The sequence below is a fragment of the Corvus cornix genome, chromosome 2 (genome assembly GCF_000738735.6).
Source record: "Corvus cornix cornix isolate S_Up_H32 chromosome 2, ASM73873v5, whole genome shotgun sequence".
Lineage (NCBI taxonomy): Eukaryota > Metazoa > Chordata > Aves > Passeriformes > Corvidae > Corvus > Corvus cornix.
The window spans coordinates 96,961,546-96,980,953 of NC_046333.1; the positions used below are offsets into that span (position 1 = coordinate 96,961,546).

At 39.0% G+C, this 19,408-nt stretch overlaps 1 protein-coding gene across 8 annotated transcripts in view; it reads right to left on the bottom strand.

Annotated features, from left to right (window-relative positions):
- SOCS6 (suppressor of cytokine signaling 6) overlaps positions 1 to 19,408 on the bottom strand; it is a 120,984-nt gene that overhangs the window by 48,729 nt on the left and 52,847 nt on the right. For 5 of the 8 annotated variants that reach the window (XR_751473.4, XR_002044771.3, XR_002044770.3 and 2 more), the window contains 3 exons: positions 18,734 to 19,221; positions 16,532 to 17,381; positions 7,822 to 7,903 (listed from right to left, as the gene is read on the bottom strand). The gene's annotated coding sequence lies outside the window, so the exon portion shown is untranslated. Of the gene's footprint in view, positions 1 to 7,821; positions 7,904 to 11,773; positions 11,946 to 16,531; positions 17,382 to 18,733; positions 19,222 to 19,408 lie in introns of all 8 variants that reach the window. The other 3 variants (XR_002044767.3, XR_002044768.3, XR_005604775.1) reach the window with 3 other exon arrangements.

Consider the following 19,408-nt stretch of genomic DNA (forward strand, 5'->3'; position numbering starts at 1 on the left):
GACACAAACAAATGGTGAAGAACTGCATGGGAACAAAAATTCAGACTACCCACCTACTCCCTCCCTGCCTTTCTTCAGCATCTATTTTGGAAAGGAGTAAACCTACTTTTCCTGCACTTAATACAGTGTTCGACTCCTACTCAGAAAACTTTAGGATGGAGTAAAAGTTTGTATCTGAGTTAACAATTTAAATATGGATCAAACACCTAAATGTACAACTAGAATCACTCAGATCGTCCAAAGGTGTCCATCAAGAGCCATTTCTTGTACCTTTCAGAGCAGGTACATTCCACTGCATGTCTCTTGCTAGATCCCAGTTAAGTGTTGAAAGGGACCTTGACCAGGCAACCAAATAAAAATAACTCGATATAGAAGATGGACTCACTTGATTCAAGCAGAGGTTAAAGCAGGTTATCCAATTTCAGGTTTGCCCAATTATCAGTTTGGGCTTTCTTTTTTAGCCCAGCATGAGTTCGGATTTGAGCCTTAGTCAAGTAAATAGCTGCCTCAAACAGGAGCTGAACAAGCTATCTTCATTAAAACTTCTCTACAGAGAGTTTGAGTGTTTGGGCAAGAAAAGAAAGGGAAGAGGGGAAAGTAAATGAGGCTCTCAAACTAAGAGTTCCCTTTCATCTAGGCAATGTAATGCAAATCTTTTCTATAATGCATTTTAAGATGTAAATTGGATTCAAGTTGATGTCCACCTGTCTTGAACCAGCAGGGATGTCTTCCCATTTTTATCAAAGCATTTCTCTGCCAATTACTGGCTGTTGTGACAGTTGGAGATTTTGTGTGTGTGTGCAGACTTTTACAAATACAAACTCATTAAAATTAGATCTTTCACCTTCTGATTCCAAGAAAAACTGTCACTGAAAAATATCAGGGGTCAAGTGATCTGTATAGTCTAATTACATCCTATAAGACCTAGAAGCTTATGTTTATGAGGAAAAAAAAGAGTCCTATTTTCTTGGTATTTTCCATTTTCAAAATTTTATTCTTTTTAAGAGCAGAAAATTTTATGTAATACAGAAAAATACTTACATTGTTTACTCACTGCAGACAACTAAGCCTCTATTCATTAAAGTAAATTTTATTTAATAGCAGCAAACAAAAATTTCCCAATTAATTTAATTCTCTGCCATTCCATAGAAAAATAGATGTTCATTAGAACAGCTCTACAGAGCTCATATGCTGGAATTCACCACATCATTAACAAGAGATAACAAGTTCAGAGCAAGTTGCTACGATACCTAACTTGTTTAAAACCACAAACTTTCATTTCACTGGAAAAGAAAACAGATATGGCTATAATTTGTTTAGCAGTGAAAAGGTAAAAAAGGGAACAATTTTTTTTCATCTTATGAAATTTTTCAGCAGATTGGCGTTAAAAGTTGTATTCTATTTTTCTTTTTTTTTCACAGGTTAAATTATTCTGTTGTAATATCATGGTATGAGAAACATTCATGACCAATCTCTTGCTAATGCTCTGTATTTGAAATGAGCATTTGTTGGGGTTTCAGGAGTTTTCCTAGTTTTTTTCTGTTAAAGGAATTTTCCCCCCATACTGTTGCTAGGAGGAGGACAAATTGCTGGATAGTTAAAGAAAACAAAAAGCTACCCATTGGGGGTGAGGTGCACCTGGCTACTCTTTTGTTTCACCTGGGTGTGTGGGCAGTTCCGTCCCCGAACGCCGGAGAGGGAAGCTGTTTTTTCATCGGCTGTTTTTTTTTTTTTTCCTTCTGCGGAGAAAGACCCCAGGATCCCCAGCCCACCTTCCCTGCCCCGCTGGGAGCCGGGCCGTGGCCGCCCTGCCCCGCCGCTGCTTCCAGCCTTCGCTATGTTGTAGCCCTGCTCGCCCTGCCTGGACCTCTGGGGGGTTCCCCATTTGGATACATCACATCTGCCATCTGGGATTTGTGCTCATCCCTGCCGTTCCAGCCTGCCATTCCCGAGGGTCCGGCCAGACACTGGGATCAGCTGCCCAGGGGTTTGTGAAGCTTCTTTGTTCCATCCCTTCCCAGGATCCCAGGCACCGGTGCCGCGTGCTCCCCGAGCTCGCTCCGGAGCGCCCCCTGCAGCCGCGGGGGAACCATCGCACCTGCCCTGCTCACCGGGAGCCGCCAGCGCCCCTGCCGGCTGCGAGCGGAACTGCACCCGAGGGGAAAGGGCCTGACAGCTGAGAAGGCTGGCACTGGGTTTGTGATTGTTTGCTGTTACTGCCATGGTTATTGTTGTTTGTTTGATTGGTTATATATATATATATATATATATATAATAGTAAAGAACTGTTATTCCTATTTTCCACATCTTTGCCTGAAAGCCCCTTGATTTCAAAATTATAATAACTCAGAGGGAAGGGGGTTGCATCTGCCATTCCAAGGGAGGCTTCTGCCTTCCTTAGCAGACACCTGTCTTTCAAACCAAGCATTGTAAATATATTCAATTACCAAGGATAGGCACATAAGTCACAGCTTCGGCTACCATGGTCTCAGTACCAGTTTTCCAACGTATTGAGGCAGATGTATTATCTGCATGCAGCAGTATTTGATATACAGATTTGTCATTGTAGCTATATTTATGACAGATTTCAGCTGTTTCTTTAGATTTTTTTCTCACTACCCTTTTCTACTCTTCCAGCAGAAAACATGCCTGAAAACTGTTGACAGACAGGTAAAGGTGCAAATGTTAAGGGAAAACTGAAGGAATTTTTGGTACCTGGAAGTACCAGAGGTGGAGAGGGAGACCTTTCAAGGTCTGGAATATCTTGCTCTGGATCTTAACCATGATGTGTGGTACATAAAAGCTTATTTTAGGACAAAGTTGATATAGAAAACCTCCTGAGAGGACTTCTATACTTCATTTGGCCTTGCAATTCAAACATGCAATAAAATACCAGGAAAAGTTTTGGAAACAGCAAACACAAAAAATTTACTTGTCAGAAAAGTATGCCACAGAAGATGGAGTGCTCTTCTTTCCCTCTTTGCACATATGTTGGTCAAATCTGTAGGGGGTTTTTTTGTGGGGTTTTTTTTTTTTTTTTTGAAGAGGAGGAGGGAGGCATGTTTTGGCTTCAGGACATGGGGTTTTTTGGTGGGAGGAGGAGCCCACATTCTCTCTCAAACATACAAATTGTCTAACAGATTACTAGAAATCATTTATCAATAATGCAGATAATTTTTTGTTAAGATGAAAAGAAAAATCTACCAAGATGGCACTGCCAAGAATATCTGGCACATTTCAAGTTCCAGCCCCAGCATGGCCTCCACCATATCCTCCCTTGTCCAAGCATCTGTACCTCACTCCTCAGAGCATTTCCCTACTTTCTCTCTCACTATGCACTTCCACTGGAACATTAAATAAAAGCTTCTCTGCAAAACCTCAAGCCCGATGGAAGGAAGCCTCTGTGGCTCAGGAGGAGCTGCTGGCAGACATGCCTCTGCATGGAGGAGCAGTACCACCCGCAGGGCTGGCATAGCTGGAGCTGGGAATCAGGCTCAGGAGAGTCAAAGGCAGTGACAAAGCACAGTGGGGGAGCATGTAAACAGGAAAGGAAACAGGTATGATCCAGGAACCACTACTTGTCCCTTTCTAAGGAGATGGGCAGCTCAGTTTCTTGGACCGTAATCCCAGCAACTGCTGCATCAACAGCAGCGCGCTCCTGAGGACGCCCCAGCCAGGACAGGACTTTACCGGGAATGAACTCACCCACTGCCTCACAGGGACCTGCTGGAAGCCATCATAACATGGGCAGATACCTGGTGTCTCATACAGTAGAAGTTAGATAATTTCAAAGTTGTTAAGATGAGAAACAGGCATTTCCCTCGTATCACATTTCCCTCATGTTCTCAGATTTGTGACCTCTCCTTGAAAAATGTAAGTTAAGGAAATTAAACTCATCTGAACTAAGCCTTTCCTTCTAGAGCTAAAAAATAGTCACACTAGCTCATCTGCAGTTATATACTGCACTATCTGCATTAGATGTTCCCCAGTGCCCACAGGATATTATTTTCGGTTATATAAACTGTAGTTGTGTCTCTTCCACTGTGCCACTCTGACAAAATGGAAAGACAAACACTAAACCTCTATAAAAGGGAGATCAAATTAAAGGGGTTAATTTGAAGACAGGGCAGAGATATTCAAAAATAAAAAATAATCACAGCACCTTCAAAATAAGGAAGTGATTTGAAAAAAGCTTCCAGAAAGGCTGAGTAAGAAACTCTAGGGCAGAAGATTGGAGGTCAAAAAATATATCCTGAGTACCTTCACACAGTGCTCCAGATCCAGCAAAGGACTGACGTATAACTTAGATACAGCAGAGGAACTGTAAATTTTAACCATTAACCAAGCTTATATAAAGCAAAAAGAAATCATTAAAACCCTCTGGTTTGAAAGACAGACATCAGCACAGGAAAATCAAATTATTTTTCTCAGCTGAAACATCCTTACGTTCTCAGAGCAGATTAAGATTCCATCCACCTCTCCTGACTTTGTATTTCAGAGTCCATTTTCTGTAAGCTCTGAAATGTAGTCACATACTGTTATTTTCAAAGCAGAGTAATGTTATGGAAGAATTTTCAAAACAAGATAGATCTCTACAATAGGATAAAAACAGACAAAAAATATTAACCTCTAAAGCCTTTATCTGTTTATGTGTGTCTACATTGTAAATGTACAAATATATACAAATGTACCTACGTACCTATATATATATATACACATATACACAGATGCTGGTATATCAATATAGATATGGATATAGCTATAAATTCAGAAGTGTGTGTGCATACACATATTTTAAAGCAAAGAGAAGAATTAAATATTTAACCACTAAGTTGTGCACCTTGAAGGAACTGAAACTTCAAAACTTCTTCATGTCGGAATGCCACACATTGAAAGAGAGGGTCCACCTTAGCTAAAGCCCTGCACACATAAATGTTCCTCACAGCAATTGATTGCATTTGTCCAGCTGCTACCAGGGCAAGCTGATCAGCTGTACGTAAGAGACACTAGGAAGAATTTTTTTTTTTTACATTACATTATAAAAAACAATAAAAAATGTCAGCCACAAAATCTTTTACAGTAACTCAGCTGAGATGCTCTGCCTCTTCCTGTGTCTTTCCTGCTGGTATGCAGAAACACAGGGTAACATTTTCTCACTTAGTGAGATCTTTTCACTGTTTTGAGAATTAGAAATTTCCAAGCTATTTTAAAACACCAGTCTGTTTGTTCTGTTTTCTCTTGTTTTTCATTTCTTCTTTCACAGCAGCGAGTCCTGAGGGATTCGATGGAATACGCACATCCTTTTAAAGGATAATTATGCTGCCATGAGGTGACTTTGTCACTGCTCTATATCCTGCACTATATGCAGTCTTATTTTATCTGCATAAAACTATCCTTCGTTTTCACAAGGAGCATGTTAGATTTGCTATTTACTGGTGCAAACTACAGACATTTTTTGATCCAGCTCTTGCTGAGAACAAAAGGAGGATCACAAGGGGAGCAAGAATGACAGTCCATAAATGCTGTAAATGTTCTGAGCAAAGTTTACTGATGGTTAGACAAGACTTCCCCCTTGTAAGTAGCACTATGGCTACCAAGCAACCTAATTGCCACTAGGAACGAAGTCATATTCCTCATCACTACCCACTGCTTTTGCAAACACAAAGTAAACTTAGAATGAAGGTCAAATCATTAATAGTCATGCCAAGTCAAATTTGTGCAGCAGCTGCAAAGCAGCTTGAGCCAAGGCATTGTAGGAATATCTGAAGATCACTATTGGAGCAAGAAGAATATTCTTTTTTCACTCTTCTTTTATAAACCAAAGGATCACAGCAAAAGTCCTCAGAAAGCCCTTCATTAGCTGTACTCCTGACGGGCAGAATAAGCTTGGACTTTAAGAGTCTAAAAAATCCTATGCAGAAGAATCAAAGTTCTTTATTTTAATCTTTTCTGATGTTTTATCTGATAAATGATTGTTAAAAAATTGATTCTTTTAAGGTCAGTCACTGTTGCTTCTTACCTTTCTTCTAAAGTTTCCAATAATATACTAGCTTTTTTTACATATCCCACCTGCTAAAACATGCTATCAAATTTATCCTTTCAAGAGAGGGGGTTTTTTTCCTACATGTTTTGAGAAGCACATATTGCTTGACCAGTGCTGAAACTAAACTATGACTTAACTTTCTGTATATCAAAAGCCATGCAGTAGAACAGAGTGAAAAGAAAAAAAGGTTGTAGTGTCCCAACAGTTAAGGCATTGGAGTTTTAATGTGACAGCTGCAAAATTCATACATAAAAACTGCAGTTTATTTTGCTAAAAAGAGTGAAGGGCTGAGTCAGCCGTGAAAGAATCTGAGTATCTGGCATTAGGGAGCCTTATATCCTTGAAACCAGAAGATCAAACCACTGTGACACTCCCTTGAGGAGAAAAGAGACAAAACAGGGAAGAAACCCATCCAACCACCAGCACAGCATCTCTGCCCAGAAAACAAAAATATAGCAAAGCACTAACTAAAGTTTATTGAAATAAAAATGAAAAACTATTTTAAAAGCAAAAAGACAAATGTAGACCATTACATAATTTGGAGTGGAAAGGTCCTCTTGAGATTTCCTGGTCCCTCCTTCAGCTGAGACAGGGCTAAACTCAGCACTAAACTGAGCTGCTCAGGGTTTTGGTAGTAAACTGCCTTGTTTAATTGAAACAAATTGTAGTAGATGCAGACAAGATAACTGTGGAAGATCATATGCAATATAACTGAACGAATCTCTCATCCTGAAAGCATTTCTGATGGGATCAATTTGTCAGGATATTAGCTACACAGCAGAACTACAGAAAATGGCAACAGGATTTCTAAAACTCATATTACCATAGTACCTATTGATCTTCAAGAAACATCCTAAGCAAAAACATAGTATAAAAACCTAATTTCTGTTCCACAGAGACTGACATCTACATGTAAGATACAGCAGATCAATATGGACAGGTTAGGGAACAACAGTGAGACAGTCATGGCCAACATGACACGCACAAATCACAGAAGATGGGAGTTTGACCTGCTGGCAGTTTTCTTTAGTCATCAATACATCTTAAAGTTGTTACAAGAGATTTGAGCAAGGACAATGTTTTGCTGTTTTGCACAGGTTTATAAAGTGCCCTTCTCACAGGCATTGGAGGAAGGTTATTCTTTCAAGGACTCCAGAAATCTTTGAAGAAGATAATCTCATTCTCCTGGAACATAATTTCCAATTAACCAAAAAAAAAAAAAAAAAAAAAAAACCAAAACAAATCCCCAACTTACAAACAAAAAAACAACCAAGGAACAGAAGAAGACCGGTAATGATGTAGTGCTTATTCTAGAATCCAAATTCTTTACCTAAGGGTATACTTGGAGATTCCCAGAAACCTAAATTATCTAAACCCAGGGTTCCAACATTTAAATTTTCTCTGTTGTCCAAAATTTACCTCTTTGATAGATCTTTCTTGTTGATAGACGCTCCATCTACCAGCTGATCTATAGTCAGGAGTCATTTGGGAGGGGAACAGATAAGTAACAGATGGGGTGGTCACAAATTCAGAAGTTTTGAGACAGCTTGTCAATTTATAAGTCATTAAGTCACTCCTGAATACCTCAGTTTCATAAGGAAAATATAGTCAGTAACTGGAAAAGAGAAAAATAAAAACTTATTTTTGCTCTAGCAATGACTAGCAGTCATAGGTTTGAGGTTTTAGAGGACCTTTCAATAGAAGTTATGCTCAGCAACTCTGCAACTTCTGAAAGACCATTCTAGAAAGCTGTGGCTAACAATTCATGTTTCACTCACCTTGTGTCTTGATTTTCAGAGTGCTCATGAAACAGAAGGGGCTGTGGACTGTGGGCGTGTCTGAAAAACCTGGTTGAGAGTCCTGTAAGAACAACGAATTAATTACAAAATCTGTGTTACTCCAGCTGAGGGACTCTCTCAGCATTCCCAGTTTCTGTAGGTTGCCTGACTCAAGTGTAGCACAACAGCTTCATATACAAACCAGATGAGAGCTGTACAAGTTACAGCAGAGGCCATATCTAGGAAAACAAGAACCCAGAGTAATGGGTGATTTTCACATGCAGTATATCTAAATATAAGGAATACCAATCTCTTAACAACAACAACAACAAAAAAATACACAGGTAGTAAAGTTTCTGTTGTATTCATGAATAAACCAACCTCTCCTGAGCTACTGGGTTCAAAGTATGCAACTGCTATAAAAATATAAATGCATTGAAAGAAGTCTGAAAGCATGGTCTGGAAAGCACTTCTTGTAAGAAAACAAAGATAATAAATTGAAATTGTTCAGATTTGTTGAGGGAAAGAGGAGAAAGCTGATTCTTGAATTCTTAATCAAGTAACTGCAAAGAAATGGGAAGAATTATTCTCCATATCTGGAAAGGACAGAACAAGTACATTTCAGTTTCAACTAAGGAAAGGAAAGAATGTCATAGCTTTCTAAAGTTAAGAATAATAATATTTGGAAAGTAGTTAGTTATGGCAAACTTCGTTTTCTGACACTGAGGGTCTAGGTTAGACATATCAAAAGTGGGTTAGCTATAGTTAATCCTGCCTAAGAGTAGTCAAATGGATTGTAAGACTTTCTAAGGTCACCTTAGGCCTTCGAATCCTGTGATTTTGATCATTATTTTGAGTCAGTTTCAGGCATAAATTTTTGGTTACTAAAAGTTACTTTCCTACATCTGACCTAAATTCCAATTAAAATTGATCTTTGAGTAGTCCAAAGATATTTTCCACTGTCAATCACACATCTCAGCATGACCACAATTTTACCTTTAAGAAACATCATATCATGCTGAATTCTACATTTAGTTCCTGTCCTACTTTCAAAGTTGGTACAGTGCTTGTTCCTTACAGTTTTCTGTTTCTGCAGGTTAAGGTTACATTGATTTAAATTCAAAATTTGAGGTTGGAGCACATTCACGACAGAGCTAAAACCCATCGGTTTACCAGCTCAATTTCCTGTGTTTCCAAGTAAAGTTCTCAATTTGAATTTGCCTGCAGTAACAGCATTATTTTAAAATATTCAATAAGGATTTTAACAAACTACAATCACCCCTTGCTAAAAGACACTTTGTATATTCCTCTGTCCATCATATTACCAGTGGCACTCTTCTGATGAAATACTGCTACTGATACAAACATTGCTCTTTATTGCTTTTTCACTTTATGATAAGAACAAGTTTGAAAAGTTTTATGAAAGTTTGACTTGAGAACTTAAAGAAACTGAGAGTTTGCTTAGACTAAAATGACTGAGGGTTCCCTTGCAATGTCAGGGAACCATGTGGCTCCTCCACAGCCCCCATTTACCATGAGCCCCAGGCTTCCTTGTGACAGACTAAGGGCCTTTGAACCTACTTTGTGTTACAGGAGAAGAGGAGAGTGTTGAGTCTTCAGAGTTCAATGTAGTTGAAAGTTGCATCTATAAGTTGCAAGTCCTACAGTTTTCATGAGTAAGTGCAACTAACATGGTACCTCTGGAGTAAGGCAAATAGTCCTGGTACAGAGAAAAAGTTTGTGCTGGCATCACCCAGAGGAGGGGTTTTTTAAAGTTCTTCATGCCTGAAGCCATGACTTCAACATGTGGTTTAACTGGGTTCAAGGGAAGGAACAACACTTGTTGAAGAATGAAGCTGTGGTTATTTCAGAGTTATTTGGAAATTCGAAGAATGGTTTTAGTTGAGCACATTTTTTGAGGGTTTCATTTAAGGTTGGTGGAAATCATCTTCTGGCTGAAAGATGTAGCATCTGAATTATTCCTTACACAGGGGAACCCCAGCTGAATCTCATCTCCACTGGAGAATCTTAAACCACATTGTAGGGAAATGCAGAAATGTCCATGGTATGAAGTACTCTGAAATAAAATGTTTTCACTTCCTGCTGCTGACCTTCTTTCACTGTATTCACACAAATGCGGTTTTTAATTTTGCAGGAAATTAGACCCTTGAGAGGTCCACTTAATTAGAAGGCATAAAATTTACTGCATTCTGCTATCATTTCTTTGTTAGGAGAAAGATTTCGTTAATTGAGAAATGGGGAAGAAATGTAATAACGTGTTTGACATCAATGTATAGACCTAGAACTGGCTTAAAATCAGATATTTTTAGAAAGCCACCAGGTGCAGCCACAAAAAAGTGTAACCTATTACTGTTAATGTAGAACTGGCACAATTTTAAATAATTTACAAAGCAAACAAATTTGATGGGCTAATATAGCAAACATTTTGGAATTAATTTGAGAAATACCATGGATAAGAACATGTAAGTAAAATAAGAGAAAAGGGTAGGTACTAGTGCTTCTTAGGAGCTTTTTCCACAAAGAAGCTTTAAAATCTTCTCTGCCATTTGCCAACTATGGAAGCAAGGGTTCTAATGCTCTGTATTTTTACCTCTCTGCATTGTATCTGAGATCATGCTGAAGTAAGTCAATTCCTTGGACATAAAGGCAGCAAAATAAAATTCTTAGATTAGCATGGAATATTTTGCATGAAATAAATACAAGGGTTTACTCAGCAAGATAAAGCAATTTTAAATCCAGTTCAAAGCAAACTAATCTAAACCAGTGTTTGGGGTTTGTTTTGCTTTATTTCCTGTTTGGCAACCAGATGGAGAGATGTGGTTTTTCACAGGACAATCTGGTGGAAGTAGCTCTTCACAGCTGCATCAAAACAAAATCCAAATTAAAAATCCAATTCTGTTCTAGGATGCCCACAATTATTCTTTGCATGGCAGCACATGAAGCAGTACAGCATGGGAAAATGAAGGTAACGGTGATGGGAAGTAATGCAAATCTTGTTTCCTTTTTCACAGTTGCCTGAGAATAAGCTGAGAAGTCTAGCTGTCACCTGGCTATGGCAAAGAGTCAAACACTAGACAACACCTAGATGTGAGATATATTCCTTCACCATACCACTACCTGAATTTACAGCAATTTTCATTTTCCTGATTTCAGATGTTTTGGAAAAGGAATACAGGAACAACTTCTTTCTTTTTTAAAAAATTTTAACTTTAGGCTTGCATTTTCTCTCTTCTGCCCTGTTTTGATAGCTTTTTTATTCTTCTTCTGACTGAGTAGCAGGTGCTTAATTCTGATATAACCAGCATTCAGTGAGAAACAACTATTCTCAATGTAGTTCTCACCTCTTTAGGTGAGACAACTAGACAAAATTTAAAATCTTGTAGGTAATTTCAATTCAAAAGAGAAATTGGTGTTAGATACAGAAAGCAACAACATTTGGATTTCCTCCTTCCACACCTCAGAAAATTACAATAGTCTGCCTTCTGAAATATGGCAGACATCACTCTACTGTTTTCTTGCTCAGAGCTATGAGCTTCTTTTAGTCACTGTCAATCAAAAGTAATAAAGAATGATAACTGACATATTTTGAGATGCCCTTCTGTCTTACTGTTTTCATGTGCTGCTTTTCCCAGATTGGCCCATTCTTCTCTAGCAGCACCTGTCAAAGTCACACTGTCAAGAGTTCTTTATTCCTGAGCAAATTAATATTTCCCCTTCATTTTTTGGAAGATATGAAGGAAGTACTCTGTGCACCATTACAGCTATATTAAGCGAAGATCAGTATGTAAGCCCTCAAGCTCTGCACTGGTAAACAGTAAACGAGGTATGGCAAATTGTCTCTCTGGAATAACAACTCCCATATTGATCACACAGTTTGGGTGCACTGCCCCAGCACATCTGATCTCATTTCCCAAGAGAAATTGATACTTACTTCCTATGGAGGCGTTCAGGCCGAACCTGAAGTACCAGGGACAGTTCAAGTGCTTGTGTTGGCTCCCTGAAGCCAATACCACAGCTGGTATCCAGAGAAGGGTGAAACCAGTCACTGCACCACTACCCCTATACATTGCAACTGGGCTGCACTGATGGCCCAGTGAATTCTTCTGGAAAGAAAAGTACACCACAGTACATCACCACATGACAGATTCACATAATAACCAACAGGGCACCCGCTGCACTGACACTTCCTGCAGACTCCAAAGAGGAGAGAGGCTGTGGAAAGCAGCATTGCAGAGGCCCCTCACTCACTGCATAGCCAAATTGAGTGGAAGAGAAGTGGCTTTGCAGAAGCCAGAGCTATGCAGGTAGAGTGGGATGAATGGGAAAAGTGGCCTAGAAGCCATATCTGTAGCTACTCCTGAACGGCAACCACAAAACTGTGTGAGAATGAATAAAACATTTGAAAACAGCAAAGGTGGAAGCATCAGGCCAGCTGAGGTGTGTCAATGGGTAGCTCATCAGAGACATTGAAGACCACCTGTATGAGTTCACCATGTCAGTGCACCCATCCCAAACAACAAAACTGGCAGAGAAAAGCAGAACAGAGGTGTATTGGGTCTGACTGAGGTAAAGTTAATTTTTCCCTTAGCAGCCCTCACAGTGCTGTGCTTCAAATTGGTAGCTGGAAGGGTATTGATAACACACCAGTGTTTTGGCTACAGCTGAGCAGTGCTGTCCCTCTAATATTCCTTCCTCCCATCAAGGGACTGGGAGTGGGCAAGATCCTGGGAGGGCACACAGCCAGGCCAGCTGACCCAAATTAACCAACAGGATATTCCATGCCATGTAATGTCAGCTCAGATATAAAAGCTAAGGGAGGGAGGAGGAATGGGGGAGCATTTGTTATTCTTCAGTGTTTGTCTTCTGCGCAACCACTATGTGTGCTGAGGCCCTACTTCCTGGGAAGTGCCCAAACATCGCTCACTGATGGGAAGTAGAGATCAACTTTTCCCTTTGCCTATGCATGCACAAACTTTTGCTTGTGTGGGAGACAGAGGAGTAGAAACTCCTGCAATTAAAGGAGGCTTTGATTTACAACCCTGGAAGAGACTAGGTCTGGCTTAATTGACAGAGATTTGTGGACTTTAAGCAAAAGGATTACAAACTTGTGTTCCTATCATTATAAGTAAAATTGTACACTGGGTGTTTTGGTGAAGAGTTTTAGAATAAAATAGTGTGATTTTATATAGTTTAAATTAAGAATGTAGATGGTATAAGAGAGACAACTGTGTGTACGTGACATGAGAAGTTATTGGTAAAGACACAGCTGCATTGCAGTGAGAAGTGCGACAGGTGATAGGTCATTAATCTAAAACAAAGTGTCGTTTTAAGTATCTATTGGATTAGAAAGTTATAAATTACAATGTAACTCTAAATCTTGTGACTAGTCGCCATTACTCGGAGGTGTTGTAAAATCTCACGCCTTGACTGATGGGTTTGTTATTTTAAAGAATAAATTTGTGTAGTTGCATAGTCCCATCCCTTAAAGTTATTTTCCTCCGACACGTGAAAGCGCGAGAAACGGACATGCTTGTTTCTTTCTTTTGCTTTAATAAACTGCCTTATCTCAATCCACTGGTTGTTCTCCATCTTATTCTCTCCCCTGTCCCACTGGGAAGAGGAGTGACAGAGCAGCTTAGAGGGCTCCTGGCACCCAGCCAAGGTCAAATCACTGTAACGGGGGCAGTCGGTGTTCCAAGCGGAACAGTGCAGCCAACATGGACTTATTGCCAGGAAACACTGGCTTCTTGGCCTTCTGGAGTTCTCAGAGTGTATCAAATAGACATGTGGATAAAAGAAATCAAGCAGACTCCTTCTAAGAGATTTTTAAACAGAATTCTACCATTAAATAAAACAGTTGACACAGGACTGGAGGGGGAAAAATATTTCACAGCTTAATATGAATCAAAACACAAGGCTTAATGAACACTTCTCAGGATAAAGAGGAGTCAGCTCCTCTCAAGTTCCCCAGGGAATTATGCTGGTTACAGCTTCATTCAGCTTTCTTTATCAATGATCTGAAGAAACTGCTGTACTGTGAAACCTGCAAGCCTGAAGCAAGTTCCACTCTTGGAGATGGCCCAAAGCCAAGTCACTGGCCCAGAATGCCAAAAGTCTTGACAAACTTTCTAAGTGGGTAAAAAGGTGGCAGATGAGTTCACAGAAAATGTGCAATAAGGAAAAACTATCCTAAATCTTGCATACACAATGCTGCATTCATAAAAACTCAGTTGTAATTTAGGATGATTTTGGATTCATCACTTGAAGTTATCTGAAATCATTGTACAGCAATAGCCTAAAAAAGCCAATAAAATATTGGACATCAAGAGAAAAGTGTTCAGAGCAGGACCTCACTGTGCCATTTTAAGAATTTTTTCCATGTCCACATTGGGACTGCTATGCCTAGTTCTGGTTTCTGCATCTGAGGAAGGAGATGGAACTAGAGAAGGTGCAGAGAAGGGCAACTAGACAATCAAAGGAGATAAAGACCTGCTTTGTGAGAAGAGATGTGAAAGGCTGTGAGTCTTCACTATGAGGCTAAAGAGGTCTTAAGGAATCATGAAGGCAGGGGAAAATCTGAAGACAAAACTGCTATTCACAAAATCTTGCAATTAGAGAACTAGGTAGTGCTTGTTGAAACATTAGTAGGAAACTTACTGAAAACAAGTAAAATACTTCTTTACCCAATGAGCATTAAACTTATGGAAGACAGGAAGACATGGAAAGGAAATTATATCATCACACACACAAAAAAAAGGGATAGACTGATTCATGGACCACAATACAAGACTAAAATGAGAGAGGTTGGGATGTAGCATCTAACATTCCTGATACAACGATTGGTAGTGCTAGGTGACTAAAAGGGGAGCGAATGCTAAACATGACAAACTGAGTCTGCCTTGTGCTGTGCAACGTAAAAGAAATATGAGATATAGCCAATCTTTTAGTAGGTTGTGCAGTATTAATCAACCAACAGATGAGATACTTGTGAAAAGTTGTAATACAAATTCCTCCTCCCCATTTCATGCCTTTTCTTCATTAACTCTTTAGTGACATCTGCCCCCATTTTTGACAGTGGTTATATATGCTCTGTAATGCCTTCTTGATTACTTTAGGGCTGGTAGGTTTGATCTACTACTAATAAAAAGGGAAATAAAAACATCTTTAGAAGATATTCAAATAATGGTAACAGCACTAAATAAGGTTGTCAATCCATCTTAACCCAGAAATAGATGTTAGTAGTAGGGGTTGGCATCTGCTCAACTCCAAATTGTCAGAAGGTGTTTAAGTGTGCCACACTGTACTGAAGCTGACAAAATTTGAATATTTTGTTCCCAGAAGAGATGTCAGCAAAGAAGAAAGAAGCAGGAGCTGCTCAGAATCCCAAACACAGAACCAGAAACACTGAATTTGTAAATTCAGTCTATTCTACACTACACTACTACTACAGTACTACTTCTACACTTCTACACTAGTCTGGAACCTCTTATACAGACCATTTCAACCCTGCCCATCACTTTGATAATGTTTAAAACAGTTTTCTTATAGTCAGTAGAGAAGGAAAACACATGGAGTGAGGTGAGAAATGCAGAACTTTGAGACTATGAGACTGCAGGGTACACCCTTGCTGATGTTTGACTGCTCTTTTGAGATTTACCATATGTCAGATATGAGATTTCACAGGACACTGAAACTAGTAGTTTTTACCCTAATTCTCTGTGGGAAGTCTACAAAACCATCACATACATGAAAATCGGATGTGTCAGGGAACACAGGTACTCTGGTGGCCATCAAAGCTGATACACATAACCACAGGTCTTTTAGTGGAGAGAAAAAGAGAAATGGTTGGTTGTTTGCACCCTTCAAAACCATAATATGACATATGCAGCACCAGTAGAAACTTAAGTGTTGTAGCTTCATTTCCCTTAATTAATAGAATCATCTTACTTTTAATATCTTCACTTGGTCAGATTAACAAACGAGAGTTTCTTACTAACTGGTTAAGATTTTGGTCTGCCTAAATTACATTGAAGTTTTAAGCATGTACTGTCTACTTTCAATATAGAAATCTATTCTGATTAAAAGTAACTAGTTTCAGCAGAGAAGCCTGAATATCAGTGAAAAACAGTGGAATTTAGCCACTTGAATCAAAGAAGTCTGCTTCTTAAGTGCTTTTATGTGTTTTCTAACAAGATTTAATTATCAATTGCTTTAGACATAATGTTTAATTTTTTTAAAATTTAAATGAAGTAAAATATAAATGTACAGCAGCAACATACTTTTGAAAAAGATCACGTTCAACACAGATTTTAGGTATAACCCCTTCTTTTGTATGTAAAGTTCAGCTTCAATGCCAGGAAAAAATAGTAATAATAAGGGCTTCATGTCTGAGAATGAAAAACTTCCCATCTTTATATTTAAATTTTGCTACAAGCATTCTAGATTCAAGAAATGGGGGGGGTTGTTCCTCCCCTCATCTTTTTCATGCCAAAATTAATTTCTAAAATTTAGCATGCAGGACCTGCAAATATTTCTTTTCCACAGATTGTGTATATTATAAGGCATTACCAGAACTTTGATCTTCTACTCCGTGCGAGCAAATCCATCAAATGACTTCTGATAAGAAAATAATATATTTCACCGCGAGGGGGTGCTGATGGCAAACCAACAGAACTGTTTTGTCTGATACCTGTGTCCTCATCTGATTTTTCTGTGTGAAAACTTCAGGTTCAGATTAGAACATCATCGCAAAACACAACAGACCAGACATGTTTGGTCAAATTTGGCCAGCGAAATCCTGAAAAAAAAAATATTGAAATATTCTATACATTTGCATTTAGGAGAACAAGAATGCTATGTAAATAGTGGCTCAGAAATTTCTTAAGCGCTGATATACTATAATGCCTTTAGCACTGTTTCTCATAAATTCCCATTTACATTTATGCAGTCAACTGAAAAAATAAGGTCTTTTATTAGTTCTGGGCTCTTGGTGAGTAGGATGTACAGAGGAGGAAGAAAAATGCAGAAACAGTTTGGGGGGGGGGGGTGGGAAATGAAAAATAAAGCTTTATTTCTCCCAGCAATTTTAGTTTTGGAAGCTGTTCAATACTAAAATTAGGTCAAAACCTAAACTGATGTAACTGAAAGAGACAAAGTTAAGATATTGTTTTACTGTTAACATGAAAGATCATCCACAAGAATCAAATGGTAAAATGACTATGAAATATCTAAATAATGCCTATCTAATCACCAGTGTGATTTTGAAGCTTGTACATTAGTGTGCAGTTCAGGAAAAGATAAATATTTCAAAACAAAATTTATTGGTGAAAGAGGACAAGATGGTTTTTTTCTGGTTCTACCATTAAGATCTTTTCCTTGGCATTCAAAAAAGTTATCTATGTCCTATTTTTCTTAAAGTATTAGAGTCACTTATCTTTGCTGCTGCAATGCTGTTTTCAGTTGGTATTTGTAGTCTTTGGAGCCACTGACTTGACACTGGAACTAGCAAGTCCTCATGATTTGGCCAATTTACATAGCTTCTTGAAAAGAGGAGAGAAAAATAACTTTAAACTTCTAACTGCAAACTAAAGCTCTCACCTAGCAAACATGGAAACTGTCCATTGAAATTGAATGAGCACCACATGTTACTGTGAAAGCAGGGCTCACAACTGAGCTGTGGATTAGCTCTCCAGCCTGGTGCTAGAGTAGAGAAAGAACTAAAAATGGGATTATTTACAAGACAAAGCTGCTTCAAAGCTATGCAAGGACCTGCAGCTGGCCAAAATTCGAATTGTATACAAGCCCCTTCAGAGAGAGGTGAAGAGAGTACTACAGTGGTTTAGGGTATACTGCTTTGTCATCTACCCTGTTCCACTTGGTACACCACCTGCTGAAAAGGGAGCAGTACTTTCCTGGGGAAAGGAGAGAGAGATAGGTAGGATTTACTAATAATTGGCATGAGGTTTATATGAATATATATGATCTGAATTATCTGGGTGTGTGGAAGCAGACTAGCATTCTGGTCATTTTTATCATGATTTGCTAGCAGCAGATGGCGTTCACTAAGAAGCCTTTTTAAAATATTGAAGTCATTTCTCTTCCCTGCTGCAATAAAGTTTGGATCTGACATTTGTAGTCTATAGGTCAGATCCTGAAGGGTACAATCACACACTTGCAAGAATATCTGGCCACTTCACTGTATGAAGAAAGAGTCCAGTTCCGTAAGTCTTGTGGAACTAAAGTCCCTATCGGGACTTCCTTGACAGCTGCTTTTAAGAATGAAAGGCATTCAAGTCAGATTGGACTAGTTTTCTGCAGGTTTGTAGCTTCCTATGGAAAGAGAACTTAGGGCTCTAAACTGTATCTAAAATATCCTGCTTTTCTAATGCTACCATTACATACTGGTGCCTGTATCATGTTCTTGTATGCATGTCATATTCATATAGATTTGTTTTTCTTGTCTAAAGTCAATTGAACTGATTGAACTGAGCCCAGAGAGACCATCAGTAGCTGGGAACTTGCTATTGACAGCTCAGTCATCATTTCAGTCTGCTTGAAAAACAGTCACAAAATTTTGGTGGCAGTGAGCTGGATGGGAACGAGTAATGAAATCTGATACTTCTTATATGCAGAAGGATAAAGAATGTATGTACACTGTATGCACCAAAACTGAGCATAGTCTGTGACTAAGATGTATTGATGGGCAAAATCACACTTATTTCCCGTAATACTGATAACAGAAAAGTATAATGATACCTTACACATCTTTGTGAAAACATAGGTCTTTCACCTTTCTTCCGCTCCTCTTCCAACCTGCCCTTCCCCATTAGTCAGGAATTAAATGAGCTACAAATTGTCTCCTTTACTGCTTAAGGGTTTTGGGACCTCTTACCCTGTCACAGTCCTTTTCATTGCCCAGTCCCACAGTGGGATTTGCAGGCTCCAAATAGCCCCACATATGCTGTAGTTCTGCTCCACCGTGCTCCAGGATTTTCTTAAGAAGGCATAGGAGTGGGATGACCAAGAAGAAGACAAACACAATTCCTTCCTCTATGCTGCTGCTCCAGCAGCAATTGGTGGTGAAGAAAAGGGAAGAAAGGGATGCTTCACAGAAGCAAAAGCATTCAGGGTTTGCAATGCTGTGTGGAGGAGTACTGATAATGTCAACATTAATAATGCTGGCACCTCCTCAGTGTAATCTGGATTGGGAACAGTGAAAATATATACTGAGCATCAACAGAATAATGTAGTTCTATGCATCCACACATGAGGAAATCCAGAAATTCAAATCCGCCCTTTTTTCTCATTCCAATACATTGCCATGTATAAAACGTATGCTCTGTGCACTTCTGTAGCACTCTTGCGAAGGAAAGGGGACAACTGCAAAACAAAAAGAGAGAACAAACTCTCCATATGTAGTGGGCCTGACTGTAACCATCATTTCTCTTGCTCCATCTCATAGAGAAAAGGAATTTGAACCAGATCCCTTTATCACATTTCTGTTTGTCAATATGTACACATACTTCCTGCTAAGGAAGGATGCAATTCACCATCTCTTTAGGCTGCT